General features: G+C 40.5%; 1 protein-coding gene across 6 annotated transcripts in view; it reads right to left on the bottom strand.

Annotated features, from left to right (window-relative positions):
* ncoa1 (nuclear receptor coactivator 1) overlaps positions 1-13,968 on the bottom strand; it is an 88,031-nt gene extending 74,063 nt beyond the window's left edge. For 3 of the 6 annotated variants that reach the window (XM_031581076.1, XM_031581081.1, XM_031581080.1), the window contains exons 1-2: positions 13,408-13,968; positions 4,028-4,215 (exon numbers count right to left, since the gene is read on the bottom strand). The gene's annotated coding sequence lies outside the window, so the exon portion shown is untranslated. The remainder of the gene's footprint in view (positions 1-4,027; positions 4,216-13,407) is intronic. The other 3 variants (XM_031581077.1, XM_031581078.1, XM_031581079.1) reach the window with 3 other exon arrangements.
* Positions 13,969-16,878: the final 2,910 nt, after the last annotated feature.

The following is a 16,878-nucleotide window of genomic DNA, read 5'->3' as shown; positions in this document are numbered from 1 at the left end:
CTTTAAGGTGGGGGATCGCTAAGATAACAGGAAGGCCGATGGTCGATATATAAAGCTGATATCATGTTTTTTTGGGGGGGGGATTTTCATCTGAAAATACAACAATTAAATAATAATAATAATAATAATAATAACAACAAATTACACACAAAATTGCTAAACTTAAATTAACATTTATTTAACATTGTTTGTCTTCATTACAGACATAAACTTTTATGAATACAAAATAAATAAAAAATGTTATTAACAGCAGCATTTATCAACAGATAACATCACCAACTAACATTTTTGAATACCTGTAGAAATAAAAAAATAAATAAAATGAGTGTAGTGCACACAATAGCAGCATCCCTTCTCACGGAGGTAGGAGCATGTCTTTTACGTAGCTCAATAAATTTCAGACAATTTCTCTTCAGGACACAGCATAGATCTCTCCAATCACATTTGTAAATCGCTACATACATTCGTTACAGAAATATTATTAAAAGTAACGAGTGCTTTTGCAATTGTAGACGACCCCAGAGGCTTTTAAACACTGCCAAGTTAGCTTGGTGTATTGAAGCACAAACACACACCCACGCACGCAAGCACGCGCAGAGGGAGAGAGACACACACACACAAGTGCAGAAACATTATGTTAGCTAGAAGCCCATAACATTCGTTCCCCATAAAGTTGTTGGTAAGCTGATAACGTTCACGCTAGCTTTCGGACTGCTGTTATTGTAAGCACACTTGTTGAATCGAAGCTATCTCTAGCCCATTAGCAAATGCAACAGTTTGTAACTAACGTTGGGTTTCTAATAACTATCAAATCAATCGCTTACGCTAGCAGATTGTTGACTTGAGACGAGAGGAGAGGTTCATCAATCCTTTTTTCATTCTCTGCCTTGGCTGACAGCAGGTGCTGCTGGCTTTGCCTACTTGAGAATAGTTCTGCTAGCTGGCTATTAATGTTACTCTACTGCGGGCAAACTTTGCGCATGTATATGAGCACCATGATGAAGAAAATATGTTTATGTTATGTAACATGCTTAACAGCGGCAGATCACATGCTCACCAACAATAAAAGGCTTCACAGTTACACTTGCTTACCGTCCCCACAACCATCTCAAATGACAAATCTGATCAATGTTTTATGACTCTTGCTACAGTAAATATTTCGAACTAACTAACGTTATTCGCATTTTCTCACTAAAAAGCCGGAAACAATCTAATTATACAGACAGTAAACATTGTTAAGAGTGGCCAATTAAATATATTGAGCTTTGAAAACTAAGAATTTTAGTGTTACCGTTTTCTCTCAGGTAAAATCGCAATCGCTGATGCGATTAACTAAAAATGCCAGATATCGGCCCGATTAATCGGTCCACCACTAGTGATAATGTGGTGTGAGAGTTTGCTTAGCAACAACCTGTGACTTGAGGGTGTGTAGTTATTAAATTTCCTGTAGTCTAATAATATTTTTTGAGTAAAAAAAACAATGGCGGCCAAAGACAGCTTTTGCTCCTCTTTAATATTCTATAGTTTCTCTAGTGTGTCATATTCAATTCTAAAGGTTTGTACTTCAGCCCAAGAAACTTCTTTCAGTAAAGAATGTCCTGTAAAGACCATATTTTTTGTGGCATTATGCCCACCGTGCAATTGCCAGAATTCACCGCACAGCAATTTCTATGGTAATAAAGAAAAAAATTTGGTTAGCTGAGGTTATGGGCAGTGCATGTCTCATTACCTGTGCATAACAACGGGAAGACATTCAGAGTTCCAAAAACCCCATCCCCAGTCCAGTGCTTTTCCACTCTAGAACAATGTGATTCTATTCTGCATCTAGCCCACGTTTTACAAAGCAGTTCATTTTAATCGATTTCAGACTTCATAACTCTCGTGCACTATTATATGGCTGGTAACACTTAATATGTTGCAGCAGAAGTTTTGGGATGTGTGAGAAGCTGAACATTTCCTTCTCACTGTTACGAACATTCCCGACTGTTTATTTGCTTTGCCGCGAAATGCGGGAGTAAAAGACGGTGACTCCATTCATTCTCACACACACGCACGCAGCCACCATTACACAGCATCTTCCCGGAGATCGCATAATATGTAAACCATGAACATTGTTGAGAGTGTTGTGGGGTGTTTGTGGTGCTTGTTTGTTACACGGTGTGAGACTGTAATGGTGTCGGGTGTACCGCGAGTTTGGTGAATTGTTTGGTCTGCCGCGATATACATCATGCATACATAATATGTTCATACACCTGCTGTTGCTCAATTATATTGATATACTGTATATACTGGGTACCCACCATCTCATCCATTTACCACGTGCATTGCAATAAGATCCATGAACTAGTGAACATACATGTACTCACACTTCCTTGTTCTCACTCTCTCACATACTGGTCCCAACACGAAAGCGCGCTCGCGCTGGGTTAACACTTTTACATTGTGTCACTAGTGGAGGGAGCGGGGCATTATGTCACAGGGGTGTTTGTCGTGTTCACATTTCACTTATGTAATGACTTTGCATTGTGGGGTGATGTGCTATTGGGTTCAATGGTGTTTGAGTGATTATATGGAGATATGCTATTTGAATGTATAATTCAGGAATAAATGGTTTAGTTAATAATATGCACAATGTGCTATACTTCCCCATATTCATAGGTCAGCCCTATTAGGCAATTAGTGGCAATAGCTAGGCCTTCTTAAGAGGCTAGCTCAGTGCCATTTGGGAGGCTGAGGTAGAAGGACAGCTTTCCTGTTGTGAGGAGTTGTTCTTGAAGGTAACACTGTTACGGTGGGTATCCACGGCACGCGTTATCGTGCTGCTCTCATTGGGATAGAATGGAAGCGATTTGCTGCCTGCTGAGGAAAAAATCGTCTTTGCTGCCTGCTGAAAGTTGGGCATTCTTTAACTTGCTGCTGAGAGCCAATCAGTTCGGCGTGAGTGTGATTTGGAAGCCAACGTAGTTCATAGGGGCGGGAGTAATCAAAAATATCGAAACAAGATGGCGGAGTCTCGGGACTCTGTTACTGGGAAATATTTTATGTGAATAAAGGTTATCTACACGACTTTTTATATGTCTAATCGACTTGGTTTGTTGTTTATATGCTACATGAATGCTGTGAGGTCAAACAGAATATCGTAGGTCTTAACTGAAGCTCTTGACTATTACTGTTAGCTTGCCGCTAACACTTTAACCGAAAACCCATTGGAAACACTAGCTAGCTGCTAAATAAGTTACATATAACGTTTTCGTGATTTAACTGGCTGATATATGAATTAGATAGAATAAATTAACAAATGATACATTAAATGAATCAGCCCATGACTGACTGCCGCAACATCTATCATTATTTTTTGGGGAGTTCACAAGGTAATGTGCTACATTAGCGCAGCACTGCACCTGAACTTGCTACTTGAACTTTGCTACAGCCAGTGATTTTTCTGACCATGCCCCCCAGGCAACTTTACGCCTAGCGATTTAACGCATGTAATTTGTGCTGTGGACACCCACCGTTATGCTGCATTTTGCTATTGAAGCTTGTTTTTGTTTAAGTATTTTGTTGTTACATTGAAACGTAAACCACTGCTCCGGCAATTCTTTTTACCACATCCCTAATCGTGGGCTGGCCGCGCCGGTCACTCGCAGGATGTTTCAGGAGCTTGAAGATGTCTTTTGGGATTTTTGTCTTTCCTTTTTGGTCTTTTGTAGGGATTCCAGCTCTATCCAATTATACATTAAATTACTACCCTTTAGTGCCATGGATAGCATCGCTCACCTATCAACATGCACTGGGTTGAATACAGTTTTAAAAATCAATCTTGATTGAACTGGTCCTTTAAAAACAGCGAAAGGCTATTATTGAATTCTACAGGGCAAATCACAATCACAAGAAGGCTACAATAGTTTCAACCCAAATTTAAATCCTGTGATACTCCAAGTCCTCTGATCTGCATTGTCTCAACACAATTAGAGGTAGTGAAGAACAACTGTACATCAAGGGAGTTGAAGTGAAGAGCTGAACATACTTGATCTATGGCTTCAGAATGGCACTCATGGGTGGCTGCAGTGGCTGGGATCCTCTGCAGTGGGGGCAGGAGCAGGCAGGCAGGCTCAGGTCAGGTCTGGTGGGGATGGGGCTCCAGGGCCATTCCCTTCCCTTCATCAATCACCATCCCACTGTTAACATGGAAGAGCAGTTGGCAATGGCATCTGACTGCAAAGACAATACAGATAGGAAGAAAATTAAGCCAATAAGGCTAACAAAATCTAGTAAAAAACGCGACTCAATTTATTTATTCAATTCAATTCATTTTATTTTATTTATATAGCGCCAAAACAATAAAATGTACTAAAGGCGCTTTACAGAGCACAGGGTCTGAACCCCCCTTACAGCAAGCATAATGGCGACAGGGGCAAGAAACAACTTCCTGTTAATCAGGAAGAAACCTTAAGCAGAACCGCAGCACATAAAGCACCTGGCCAAGCAGACATGATCTGTTTTGATCTTGAGTGCCAGCCTATTTACCTGTAACACTAACTCCCATCATTGATATGGTTTACCTGTAACTACACTAACTCCCATCATTGATATGGTCTAGTTCATTGCTTTGAATGCTGGCTACTCAACTGACCCCCATGCATGCGTCCTTGAATGCATATATGCTGCATGAATACTACATTTTTACTCCTGACAATACAGTACATTCATGAAGTATTCAGACCCCTTCACCTTTTTTAACATTTTGTTATGATTGTAGTTGATTTAGAAAGACAAACACCTGTCTAAGGTCTCACATCGGACAAAGCCCGTCATTATGATAATTTTTGGTTAAATTAAATATAAGCACACATATTGAAAAAACTATTTTCAGAGGTGCTGAGATATTTAAAAAAAAAAAAGAAACGTTTGTCTAACTTTATCAAGGGTTAGGGCTATTTCAGTTGGCTAATCAACAGCATAGTACCAACCACTATCAAAACTAGTCTCCATATGATTGGCGCAATTAAATATTCTGCCTGCGAGGATTATATTGATACACCTATATCCAAAACCCACGCCTTGGCAGAATGTTTTATTTATCACCGGAGTGCAAGACAACCCGCCCAGGCGGAATAGGCCGTTTTGGCCAGGTTTTCCCCACCAAGCTTAAGGATATGAAACCGGCAAAGACAACATCAGAAGCCAAAGAAGCATGCACATTCTTAAAGTAACATTATGTAACAATTCTACCTTAAAATAACAGCTTGAAAAAAAATTGTGCCGCTACAATTACTTTTAATAAGGAGAATGGCCTCTCCGCCTTTGCCATCGGGGGTCTGTAGGGAAATTACTGCGCTCTGTAAGATTTCTGGAGCCGCCCCCGGTCCTTTGTGTCTGAGCATGCGCGACTAGGATCGGGTAGTGACAGTCACTATCGGAACAGCTTTTACACGTTGGCGAGAGCTGAAAGACACATTTGGATACAAGGTCGATTCAGAGCTAGCCATCTTTTCTTGATTGTGTTAGCAAAGTTGTTGACTCGCTAGTTTGTCATAAACGAGGAAAGCAAATTTCAACAGGTTTCGCTAGGTTTAGCAGCTAGGGGGAGCTCCAAGCCAAAAACTCCGTAGTGCTGCTATGAAGTGGGAGATTTTAACAGCCACATGGACAATGAAATCAATCGCCTTACAAACACGGCCACTCATTACTGCAACCGCACCATTAATCTTGTATTAACATAGGGTTTAGAAATCTACCATCTAATAGTTAAATACTGTCCTATCAGATCGCCTAATTACTTTCAATATGCAATTAAAGCTCTGCCCACCACCTGAGTCAATCCACTTTTTCAGCCATTGTTTATCTCACAACAGAGTTCATGTCAAAACTACCAGCCGCATTCACCTCAAACCTTACTCCAAGCACAGAATGTGCCACTAGCACATCCCCACCTCATGCTGACCTACTAACAGACGGTGTCAGAAACGCGCTTCGCTCAACCCTTAACATTGTTGCACCCTGGCCCCCATGGTACACTGACCAGACCAACTACTTGAAATCTAGAAAGAAAATGTACTCCACCAAACTTGAGGTATTTCGCCTGGCCTGTAAGGATAACCTTGTAAGTATTTAAAAAAAAAAGCACTTTCTGATGCCAAATCCGCTATTATCCTTCAATGATTGAAAAAAAAAAAAAAAACAACCAAAGGTTTCTTACTTCCTTTCTTCCTAGAAACAACATCCCGGGCGACCTCCAATCTGGCTTTAGAGCCCATCCCATCACTGAAACAGCCTTAGTCGAAGTTCTGAATGATCTACTCATTGTATTGTTCTTCTAGACCTTAGTGCTGCTTTGGACACTATAGATCAGTGGTTCTCAAAGTGGGGGGGGGCGCCGACCGCCGACCTGTCACTGGTGAAAGCTCCCTCAGAGGCAAAATGCAAGGGGCTGGACTGACCCAAACAAATCAAATACTGTTTTGCTCCTGATCCACCAATCAAAACGGAGTCTTATCATTTGAACGCGAGTTGCACCTACACTTCCGAGTATATAAAAAAAACGCAGGCATGGTAAGCGCTCACCCTGAGACGACACTGCAGTTTGTTCGATTTCTCTTGTTTCCTCTATCATTCAGACAGTCATTGCTTTATAAACAGTCTTTTTAAAGACTCACTCCTTCCTTAGTAGCCTAATACCGTACTGCACTTGCAGTAGGTCTATTCGTAGCCTATTCTAAGGAGTAATTTGCTCCACAGTCTTTTTAAAAAGCTCGTAGCCCCGAGAGCTAGCTACCTTCTTCCAACTGCAGCTAGCCCTTTTCTCCTTAACACCTACCTTTACCGTTTTTGATCATCCACCATGTTGCAACAAATAAAACACCAGCACTTGAATACTATTTTGTGCTGTCCCTGTCTACATTGTGTACAATTCGTTTTGTTAGGAACCATTGCCTAGCACAGCCTTATCCATTATTCGTGTGCAATTCGTTCACAGCCACACATACAAACACACTCACAAGAACACGACGTTGAAATTAGAACTGTATTAACTTCACACACACTGTATCAGCAAACAAACACAACTATGGACACGTTTCTGATTCGTAAACGTCAGAAAGAGAAGCCTGTGGACTTCTTTAAACATGAACGTGATGGCCTCCAGCAACAACGAACCACCATCTCCAAGCAGTGTCTGGAGGCATCTTATGTAGTTGCTCATAGAATTGCTAAGCTTGGCAAACCCCATACAATTGCCGAAACACTGATTTTGCCGGCCGCGCAAAACATGAGAGCGTGCAGCTGCTAAACTCATGTCAAATGACACTGTATCACGCCGAATATCAGAAATCAGTTTAAGTCCTATTTCAAAGAGGACTACCGTTCATTCGCCTGAGTTCGGGATCCATTTCTGTGCTCAGCAGACGAGCTGTCAATAGACGTGAAAGAGCAGCTGAAGAGTGACAGTAGACTGAAGCATCTCCCCTCTTTCGTCATTCTGGGTAGCAATGATCAGCTTTGCGACATAGCCTTAAAAATGCTCCTCCTTTTCGCGTCAACATATTTGTGCGAGGCAGGCTTTTCAAGACTGACTGCGCTCAAAACTAAATACCGCAACCGCGTACGGTACAGATCGAGGATGACCTGAGGATATGTTTGTCAAACATTGCCCCAAAATTTGAAGACCTTTGCAGGGCAAAGCAGGCTCATGTCTCACATTGACAGACCTGTAGGATTTTTTTTATAAAGGCCCATAATAATAACAGTATCCTAATGACTTATTATTATTATGATAATTATAATAATACAATAATAATAATAATTGGTCGATAATCATTCCTTATAATAATAGTAACATAATGATGGTGATAATAATGGATTGCCTACTAATAGGCCTATTACTGATAATAATAATAATAATAATAACAATAATAATAATAATAAAAAATAGTAATAATTAGTGATGCTCCGATCAGCATTTTTGGGGCCGATCACCGATTACCGATCACCAAAATCATGATCGGCCGATTGCCGATCACTGCCGATCACAGAATGGCAGGGGAATAATCTTTTATCTATAATCTAGCAGAGTTCGCACTATTCAAAAGGCTGCCGCTATCAACCAGCGGTTAGTCTGTTTCATGTCAACAGTATATAGTATAGATATTAGTTCATGTAGGGTTTTAATCCTTCACTGTTTCATTATTATTATTGTTTACATCATTTAGTTATTCCACTATTTAAAATGGTTACCGTTGTTAACAGGTAAATGGAATGTTTACCGTAACGCAGCATGGAGTTAAAGGGACAGATCCACCTTCACGTTATAGCCGTAACATTCTTCATGTGTGTAAATATTTGTTGTATATATAATTGTTCATATCTGTATGTCTTGTTATTTATCATTTCTGTAGAAACCACGGCAGCGTTTCCGTTGTCCGGTAGGCTAATTGCCGGACTTTGTCCGAAAAAAAAATGAAATATCCGAAAATATTATATCTCACCGTTCAAATTGTTCGATTGGAATTGCTTAGAAAATCCCGTCCCCCAAACACAATCGGAATTTGAGAATAACACTAATATTTGGGCCTATAAAGCAAACATGCACTGCCCTTTTTTTAAAGGAACAGGCTATTCTGCCGTTGGAAAGTTATTAAACAACACGTATGCTGCATTTTAAATAAAGCGCAAACCGTCGGTTATAAACAAGGAGCGAACTGAGTGAGAAGGATCAAACATGGCCAAGCAGTCTAGCCTTAAAAGCTTTTTTCAGAGGCCAATCGCAACTGATGAGGGTGAACCGTCTGATGAGGATGAACCTGTAATACCTGAAGCCATAGATGTTCGGACAGCTCCACCAAAGAAAAGGCCGAAGTGTCGGGCGTTTAGGTCGGATTGGAGTGACAAGTTCCCTTGGCTAAGGTGCGAGGTAATTGATAGTAACGATAAAATGTTCTGTTCGCACTGCGAAAAGGCAGGACGACGCAACGGATTCACAAGAGGGTCGAATCATTTTAGAATCTCTGCTCTCATTGAACATAGTCATAGCAATTACCATGTTGCGGCGCTCAATTTAACGCCACAGCAGGTTGCGATTAAAGGCCACTTATTGACGCGCATCAGACATTCATTCCCCCCCCCCCATTGTAAACTTAGGCAAATAAACATGTTGCATTCTAGACGACCTGATTATGTCATTCTTTAAGCTACATATCCTGCTGTCATATCCTGCAGTCAGCTTCAATAGGCTAATCTAGTAGCAGTAATAGATATTTGACCGGCTTATCATTAAAATGTCCGGAAAATGAAACTCTGAAAACAAAATTCTAGCGGAACCTCTGAACCACGGTCGTCAGTCATTCATATTCATCCTTCCAATTCATGTCTTGCGAGTGTGTGTGTGTGGAAAATAAATACCGTTCTTACTTCATCATTCTTCATACAGATCCTTTTGGGATTCAATCAGCTAAATATCCCCCTATTTGTGTTCAACCCTTCAAACAATCCCTTCAAGCGGAGTGCGATCAGAGGCAGACTACGGCTGAAGGGAAAGATTACATTTCCCAGGATGCCTTGCGAACACCTTGGTAACCGACTGACTCCAAACATTTTGAAGAAAGATGGCTGCCAGTGCAGAAAAAAAAGTTTATAAATGTAGTATATCTTCGCAAATAACTATAAAAAGAATGTGTAACACATCGGGATATCTAGCTGATCATTATGCAAAATAATATTCCTTACAGTTGAGTAGAATATGATTGTTAGAAAAAAAATCGCTATTTCACAAATGAACTTCTGTCTAGGCTGCTGAGAGTAGCCGAGTAACGTTAACGTTAGGATGTAAAAAACGCTATTTTATTATGACATGTGGGTAAATATGTTTGCCAAAACCTGAAAACATGACGTGTGTTCAAATTCGCAAACATAGGAACACTGTTTGCCTTGAGTTTTTGGCAAACGTAGCCTACAGTGACGCATCGAGTGGTGTCCCAATTCGCAGGTAAAGATTTAAATCCCTTTACACTTCTCACTCCGTTGTGAAGGGGGACACCCCAGTGAAGGGCACTTCAATGAAGTGGTAGGGTGAAGGGAAGATAATTGGGACAGGGCCTTTATATGCACCATTTGTAGAAATTAAACTAACTAACTAAAACTTCCAGACGGGAGAACACATGTTTGCCACTGCCAAGCTCCGCTCTGCTGTTGAGTGCCCGTTTTCCGCGCATGCAAAAAGTCGTGCAATTAATTTACGTCACGTGATCGGCTTTTTTGATCGGCTCTTTTGGCCGATCGCCGATCAAGCCATTTTTACCAATATCGGCCGATCATGATCGGCGGCTGATCAATCGGAGCATCACTAGTAATAATAATTGTCTGTATGGGCCTAACAATAACAATAGCATGTCAGGCCTATCAATAACAATATGCTATCTATCTATCTATAGCCTACATGGTGGTGTAGTTGAGGGCGGTGGCCGCAGGCGGCGGGGGGGCCCCAACTACCCCTAACCAGCTTTGGGGGGGCCCAGCTTGCAAAAGTTTGAGAACCCCTGCTATAGATCATCCTATTTTACTACAGAGGCTTGAACACCATGTTAGTATCAAAGGCTGTGCCTTATCCTTGTTTAGGTCTTACATTTGTGACTGTCTTCAGTTTGTATGTCAACAATGTGTCATCCAATTATACAAAAGTAGGTTATGGAGTTCCCCAAAACATAGTGCTTGGAACCCTGCTTTTCTCTTAGTACATGCTACCCTTAGGTGCTGTAATAAGGGAGAACTTTCATTGCTATGCTGATGACACTCAACTGCACCTATCCATAAAACCTGATGAAATTATACAACTACCTAAGAGAGAAGCTTGCCTAGGCATGGGTGAATAACAATTCCCTGCTCACAACTCACTATAGGGCCTCCAACTAATACAGAATGCTGCTGCTTGCACACTTACTAGAACTAAAAAATATAAACATCTCACCTGTCCTTGCCTCTCTACACTAGCTCCCAATCAAAAACAGAATTGATTTCAAAGTACTCCTTCTAACATACAAAGCTTTAAATGGCCTAGCTCCAAATGATCTCAATGAATGAATTGTCCCCTACTGCCCACCTAGACCCCTTCGTTCCAAGGGTGCAGGTCTTCTTGTAATTCCAAGAATATCACAAATCAAAATAGGAGGCAGAGCCCTCTGCTTTAGAGCTCCCCTTCTGTGGAATAATCTTCCTGTCTCCTTCCAAGAAGTGAATATCCTTTCCATCTTTAAGTCTAGACAAAAACATTCCTCTTAAGTGTATCCTACAAGAGACCAGTGTTGAGATTTCTGTGTACATCGATTCATTAGATGCAATGGCCTTGTGTGAAGAGATGGCAATGCCAGATGGTGATCCTTGGAGGAAAGCAGTGAGCGAGAAGGAGCTTAAGCCTGTATGATGGAATTCAGGTAGATGGGTGCAGACCCAGCAGACGTTCTGTATGCAAGCATTTTAGACTTGAATTGAATGCATGCAGCCATGAGACTCCAGTGTAGGTTAATGAGCAGCAGACTGACGTGCCCTTTTTGATTAATTGAAAACCAGATGCACAACAGCGTTCTGGACCATCGATAGGGGTTTCACTGTGCATGCTAGGAGGCCGGTGACACGACTGGGAGACCGAAGCAACATGGTCAGGCAAGGTTAGCTGGTCATCAATCATGACACTCAGGTTTCTCCCAACCTTGGGTGGGGCAAGAGATGAGGTGATGTGTTGGATAGATAGATTGACCCAACAGGTTTTGCCATTGCAAAAACCTTTGCATTTTATAGAAGATTGCGAGTGTCGCAAGTCCTGGTCCCAGATTTCAATCCAATTGAAAATCTATCGAGGAATTTGAAGAAAGTAGTGGCACCACAGGCATTAAAGTATATCAAGTTGGAAGCTTATGTACTTGAGGAATAGGCCAGAGGTCTTACTGAAGAGCCTTGTGAACACACAGTAGACCCATTTATTGGAGATATATCGCAAAGGTTCTAGAAGTGTAAATCGCCAGAGACCTCCCCCATTCGATATTACAATAGTTAACTGCCATTACAATACATTTTATCTATATTGAACTTTTTGCTTTTAACCACTGAATCTGGCTTGAAAATGTGAATTACGGAATAGCTGTGTCTATTTAAATAATAATAATTATTGCATCATAAAGGGAGAATTGTCTGTGACAAGAATCGCAATTTTTTTCTTACACCCCTAAAAGGTTTTGCCACCAAATACTGACTTTGGGGGGGTGGGGGGACATCTGATTTATAGACAACTGTGACATTATGTAGGTATCACTGTTCCTTACAGTGTGTTGCATGTAGCACAAAAACAGGAAAACACGTGCCGTAACACTATGTGGTTTTGTATCGTGGGCTGGAAACCCCATGAACAAATAAGAACAGATTTTATTTTTTTATACTTCTTTTTAAGAACAGATTTTACAGCATGACACTGTTTTGGTGATGTGGTAGAAAAGTAGTTTGTGTAAACATGTACTACCATAACAATATATCCACACTTAATATTTTTTAAGGCTCCAGCAGCTTGAATTATTAACGTCAAGATCACCTACTGAAGAATCTCAGCATTGGGATATGGAAAGTCACCTGGAGGTGGTAGTTCTTGCTTCTTAAGCTATTGTTTAAAACACACGACACTGACCGATGTGAAACCTAGCAATTGCAGTTTCCATTTCGAAAGGTAATTTTAAAATAGTCCGGGTTTTTTTTCATTCCTGGACCTAATGAACCTGCCGTGCACAACGGCTGCCATAACAAACCGTAAACAACAGCATCGTAAACCTCGACAGCTGAAGTTACCCTAATGTATTCTTTACGTTTGATTTGCTTGTCTTTTATGTTTAATATTCTTCAATTGCGTTTTCTATTTACTTTTTGTGATTACATTTACTGAAATGATCACAGTTCAGGGTAGGAAGGAGTTACTCAATTTAAGCCCAACTAGATTTATAACTAAACACTAGCCACAAATTAAATCTGACAGAATACTAATACATTCGATTAAGTAAGTTTGACTACCCACCTAACTTTAACAACCATCACTTCATGTTGCTAAGTGTCGTAGGTATGGTAGCCATGTTTACAACAGTTTAGATCAACCTCAAATTAAGATATTTACACGTCGAAACGCTGACTATATAAAACGCAAATGTCATCACGTGCTAACAAGTTAACATTATATCTTCTGTTTCATGTAGCTTGCAACCTGGATGCAGCTAACTGTTACGCACATGCAAAATTAGGTTGCTCTGAGCTGAAATGCAAACATTTGTTGCACATTGGACTTGCAAAGCAGTATTGTGTTGCACGTGTAACTAATGTTACCAACTTAAAACGGATTGTAAGCACTGCATTGCTGGAAAGAGAGAGGTTGTTTTAATTACGTACCTGTCAAATCGATTAGCTGTCAGATCTCCAAATGTCTAGCAACTTCACGCTAGCTAGCTAGCCAGCTAGCTAATTTCTTGCTTGCTAGCGAGAAAGCAACTAGCTTACTAACATTACCTGATGAAACGATTATTTATCTGCATACATTCAGATGCAAACGCTGAAGAAACAGATTGCGCCCCTCACCAGACCGCTTTCAATACGATATGATAATTTTGTCAATAGAAAGACGTGATTAACAAAAAAAGTTACAAAAAAATTCTGAGACATTATACTGGTTGGAAATGAACAACCCTGCAATTACAACTACCCAGTTGATGGCTGCCTAAAGATATTCCCTACCTAAAACGTCCCACACATCGTCTGTTGTGTTTCCATTGGTTGATTTCTTCCAAAAATATCTTTAAAAATGAATACTTTTCCAGCCTTAACTTGTTTGTATTGCATCAATTGTTAAAACAAGCTGCTTAAAAGCATTAATTCTCGCGTTGGTGTCTGCCCACCGCCATTTTCAACCTTTACACAAATAAACAGGGCAATGTCGTACAAGCACGTACCATGACGTCAATGAAGCGCGCTCACGCGAAATCGTGCACTACTAGTGGAAGGGTTGTACAGTACAGCTCATAGTACGTCCCCCTTCTTGCTCCATCTTATGTCTATGGTCCTACTTGGTGCACTTGTGGCCTTCAGGTTTTCGTTTGCGCAAGTCCGTGAGGTCCGGATGGCTAAGCATTTCTACCAAAATACCTTATTCTGCAGATTTATTCTGCTAGTTTCCACTGAAAACCTGCAGAGATGTCACTGATCTGCTCCCATGACTTAATCCAATTATACGAACGGGATGCTTTTAAAAGTAATGTCTTTTTGCGAGTTTGATATAGTGTTTCTGTGTGATTAGATCAGGGGTTTTTGTAGTGAAAAAAAAAAATGTTTCAAGACCAACAATAATGACATGCCTGTTAAATTATTTATTATTATTTAATATTCTGTATTTGTCTTTTATTCTTGTTTTTGCGTTATTGTTGTTATGTTATGTGTTTTATGTCCTATGCACCAACCACCAAGATAATTTCCTGTATATGTAAATATACTTGGCCATTAAAAGAATTCTGATTCTGATTCTGATTCTGAAATGTATCTCTGTTAATAGAGCTAATGTTCAACTGTGGCATGGGCCTCAGTGCAAGATATTTCTAGGGGCCCCTATAGAAACACAGATGTTAGGGCTTACAGATGACCAATCAATGTTTGTGAAATATCGTTAACATTTTTAAAAGGTTTTTTATGGGTCACAGTGCAGTGACAACAAGATATATACATTGGCTGCAGCTATACTGCCTTTAGCAAGCCCCCGATGTTCAGACAGATATTATACACTTATTATACACTACAGATTATATTCAATTTAAATAAATAAAATATAAGATATCTTTATAAAATAATGTTTGGTTTGGGACAGTGGAATTTTACATTGGCCATTCTATCTGTCACTGGCCTGTTGCATTCTCCCTTTGCTAAAGTGTTAAAATACACTTTAAAACTACTGGGATATATCTCTGTCAATTTGCGGCCAGCGGATACAGAAGAAAAACGGCATTCCCCAAAACTGTAAGAGTTGTGCTAGTGTCAAGTGAGAAGCCTACGGATTATAGTGTAATTATCAGCATGCCCACCTCCTGTGTCCAAGGGCGTGGGCTTAAGTCCAGTGTGTGACTGTGCACAATAATAGTACTGTGCACAAGAAGCCAAGAAGACATTCTGACATTCGATAGAAAAGCATGCATTTTAGACGTGCTAGCCGGCACTGGAACAAAGGTGATGATCATCTGACTGGGAGTCATCAAAAGATAGGCTACATACACATGTAGTCTTAAGACTTAGACTAAAGTTACACACCACTTTCATTTTTGTGTATCAAATGAATTTTCTTCTGACTGAGCAATTTGAGAAGCTATTCACTTTACTTTCAGTTTTGGTGATGGGGACATGTCCCGAGCGAAACTGATGCCAATGCCATTCGCTATCAAATGTAATTTACACATAACCAGTGACTGTTATCTTCTCATAAAAGCAACTTGTTTGACTTTTCAATTCACCCATAGATTTCTGCTTTGTAAAATAATGTTTTCTTAGATTAACACTGCTGACGTAATGGTAAAATTGACCAACACGCTACATGACACATAATTTACTAATGATTTGACTGTGCTGGCCTCAACTCTTTTCATTTTCCCAATGCATATTGTTCAGTGTTATGTAGGCTAACTAAGTTCAGGAAATTGATCATATAAGTTCAACACCTTTTAGGTTTGGGCACACAATGCTATTCCTATTGTCACAGAAAGTGGGAGGGGAACGTAATCGAGTTGCCCCCCAGTGGTAGCGCCCCTAAAGCTGGAGAAAAACAAATGGGATTCTCCATAGAGATGTTGTCATGATTTGGGACCTCCTAGCCTCTAGAGGCCACCAAGCAAGGGACTATATCCCTGTTGTGTTTGTACATGTGCTTCTGTCGACTTCCTGTCTCTGTTTTCCCTTCATTGCTTTCACCTGCTAGTTAATTGGTCACATAACCAATTAACTAGAGCATTTATTCCTGGCCTTTTGTTCTGGTCGTTGCTGTGTCTTTGTCGTATTGTTTTCTGGTGTTTCTAGGTCTATGATCTCGAGTTTCCAAGTTCCCTAGTCTCCAGTATCCAGTCTTCTAGTCGCCAGTCACCGGCCTTGTGGTTTTTGTAAGTCTCTTGTAATTCCTAGCCTTGTGTCTTGTTAAAATCAACTTCTCTGTTTTTGCCCACCGTTTTTAAATCTTCTGAGAGTTAGAACCTTTTTCTGTGTTTTTGGATTTTCCTATTTTTGTTGGTGAAAATAAAAGACGACATTTCACACATTCTGCACTTGGGTCCTACTACCTACTACTGCTCAGTGAGTTCGTCACTGGACTAGGAAACCAGCGGCTAAGGTTCGATTCCTGAAGTCACAGCCACCCTGACAGAAAGACACAGCAACGAACAGAACAAATGGCCAGGAATAAATACTCTAGTTAATTGGTAATGTGACCAATATACTAGCAGGTGAAAGCAAACATACAAACACAACAGTGATAGAGTCTCTTGCTTGGCAGCCTCTAGAGGCCAGGGGGGTATTCGTCGTAGCTCGCTAAACGGTTTAGCGAGCTAATTTTCAGGCTAAGATAAAAAACGCCCCTCTTTTTGGTTCGTGGAAGCAACTTTTGATAAATCACCATAGTTACATATCGATTAGCACTAACCTGCTCCAGGGCAGGCTAACTTAAGTGTAGCTGGATAAGCTTGCCACACCCCCGGAAAAAAGAAGGGATCCCATTGACCAAGGACTGATATTAGAGTTAGATTAGCGGAGGGAGAGAGTTCTTTGCGATCGCCAAGATCCATTATTCTTGTATGAGCGCTACCGATTCAGCCGACAAGGAATCATTAATTTACAAGA

This window comes from Clupea harengus, chromosome 15 (assembly GCF_900700415.2).
Source record: "Clupea harengus chromosome 15, Ch_v2.0.2, whole genome shotgun sequence".
NCBI lineage: Eukaryota > Metazoa > Chordata > Actinopteri > Clupeiformes > Clupeidae > Clupea > Clupea harengus.
Note: the sequence above shows the minus strand (reverse complement) of the source record. Positions and strands in the feature narration are given on the sequence as shown.